This window comes from Trachymyrmex septentrionalis, unplaced genomic scaffold (assembly GCF_001594115.1).
Source record: "Trachymyrmex septentrionalis isolate Tsep2-gDNA-1 unplaced genomic scaffold, Tsep1.0 scaffold33, whole genome shotgun sequence".
NCBI lineage: Eukaryota > Metazoa > Arthropoda > Insecta > Hymenoptera > Formicidae > Trachymyrmex > Trachymyrmex septentrionalis.
Window position 1 is genome coordinate 914,857 of NW_017305494.1, and position 2,889 is coordinate 917,745.

The following is a 2,889-nucleotide window of genomic DNA, read 5'->3' on the forward strand; positions in this document are numbered from 1 at the left end:
GTATTGGCAAATCTCGTAAACTAACTAAGAGCATACCTTAAGAAGCATTTCCTTATACACCCCATTGACATCCACACCGCCAACTACGCTCTGCCATTTCATCTGTGCTTACTTAAAGTCCCTAAATCTCAATATTTGATTCTTCCCAACAAATATATACTTGTTACAATGGAAGCGAGGAAAATCTTAATTCCTTCGCTTCCTACCAGACGCGGCTAGCTGTTTCAGATTGAACACATCGTTGTCGTTCATGTCTGGCCGGAATCACTGTCATTCCAATGGCAAGGATCATACCAAATTAGAAGAAGAAAAAGAGACAGACTCTTGCATAACCCATAAGCGAATCTACCAACCAGAATTATGTCATTCTTTCTTTCCATTTCATAGAAGAGAAGCATTTGAATTTCATTGTATGCGTTATGCAAAAGACTGTATTACGGCCTTTATAACTTTATTATTATATAAATTTTGAATGTTTATAGATTTCATTTAAGATGAGTTATGTAATAAATAGTCCTGTAATAAATATAATATATAATCTAAAATAACTGTTATTATGCAAAAACCGTAACTTGAAAAGTAAAGAGATGTACATAAAACATGAAATAATATCATTATTATTATAGAATTTAGCAATCTCTAAAGAGACTTACCTACAAATATATACCTTTTTTCCCTTTTGTACTTTGCGGATTTTTTTTTAAAGAAATCTCTTTATTATTATAAAAAAGTTTATTTGAGATGTAGAATAAAGTCCTGGGAACAATAATTACATCTGTAACAGAGAAAAAAATATAATCTCAAGAAATACATGTTGTACGTAGGCTGCTGGAAAAGTTTCTGCAATCTAGTACTACCAGTGGTACTTCCATGGCAAACGTTCTGCTACTATCATATCCATAAAATTAGACGTTTTTAACCTGTAATTCAATTGACAGTTTGTACGCAAGCCAACTAGTTTTGTTTGCATAGTATTTTAAAAGAAGTTATTTTGTAAAAAAATGGAAATTTCGCGTGAAAATTTTCGGGCAATGATTTTTTACGATTACAAATGTAATCTAACTCCAAAACAATGCATCGATCGACTTCATTTGGCTTTTGGAAATGAAGTACCATCCAATAGGACTATTTATAATTGGTTTGCCGAATTCCAGCGTGGACGTACCTTTCTTAGTGATGAATTCCGTGAAGATCGTCCATTCACGTCTGTTGTTGCCACTAATGTTGATGCTGTGCGTGAAATGATTGAGCGAGACCGGCATATAACATACCGCGAGATTCAGGCATCCTTAGGCATTGATATGAAAGCAATACATATGATTTTTCATGATCACTTGAGCGTACGGAAACTTTGCAGTCGTTGGATCTCACACAATTTGACCGAAGCTCAAAAACAGGCTCGTGATAAATGGAGCAAAGAAATGCTCAAGAAATTCAACGAGATCGGTCAAATTTGGCCTACAACATCGTTACTGGGGACAAAACATGGATCTATTCGTATAAGCCCGAAAAGTAAACAACAATCCACTCTTTGGGTATTTCAAAATGAACCGAAACCAACAAAAGTTGTTCGTTCACGCAGTGTTGCCAAGCAAATGATTGCTTGTTTCTTCGGTTATACCGGACATGTGACAACCGTGGCTTTAGAGGATCGAAGGACTGTAAATACTGATTGGTATACAACAATTTGTTTGCCAGAAGTCATAAATGAATTGCGTAGAACAAACCGAAATCGTCGCATCATCCTTCATCATGACAACGCCAGCTGTCACACAGCACGTCAAACCGTTGATTTTTTATCCAGTAATAATGTCGAATTGATGACTCATTGTCCGTATTCACCTGATTTATCACCTAATGACTTCTTTTTGTTCCCAAACATTAAAAATAAGATGCGTGGTGAGCGTTTAAGTCGCCTAAAGCAGCTGTTGAAACATTTCGTACACTGATTTCTGAGGTTACAGCCTTAGAGTGGAAAAAAATGCTTCGAAAATTGGAGCATATGCAAAAATGTATCGATGTTAAAGGCGAATATTTCGAAAAACAATAAAGCCATTTACCGAATTTTACATGTTTTTTTTCATATTGTTTGTAGAAACTTTTCCAGCAGCCTACGTAGAAATGTAATAATCACTATAATTGTATATAATTTACAAATATCATAAAAAAATTTGAACTTCATAATTGCTCCACTTATTTCACTTTGTTCCACTTATTTCTGATATTTTAACGAGGAATACTTAAATCATCTTCTTTAAGAGAGAAATATTAATTACTCAGATTACACCAATTACTCCAATTACACCAAAATTACTTTGGGTGCCAGTAGGAGATACAGATAACACAGTGATAACACTTTACATCTTGTTGTCTACTAATGTTAAAATAAAAATGAAATGATCATTGTATTACACTGTCTTTTGCTGGAAAACATCATTTGTCTTCAAGTGAGATTTTAAATATTTATCTCTCTCTTTTGAAAGATGAGAAAGAGTTTTAATTTTTGCTTAAAGTCAAAGCAGCGTTTATGCAATTAGGCCTTACTTAATTACTTACATGCAATCAAGTCAATATAAATTCTTACACGCAATGAATAAAATTAAATATGGTATTTACCTCATTGCATTTTATGTTCTCTTTTGGGTGATTATATCTTTCTTTTTTTTAGCACGGCAATATCACAGTATATGAGGTCTGTTCAAAAAGTATCGCGAATTTTGTGTTCTTTCAAAAATTATTTATTTATTCATGAACATCTATTTTGTCCCCTTCAAAGTAATCCCCATCAGATATTATACACTTGTGCCAACGTTTTTTCCAATCCTCGAAGCACTTCAAAAAATTATTTTTTGTGATCTTGTTCAGCTCCTCCTTCGATGCCGTCTTTAT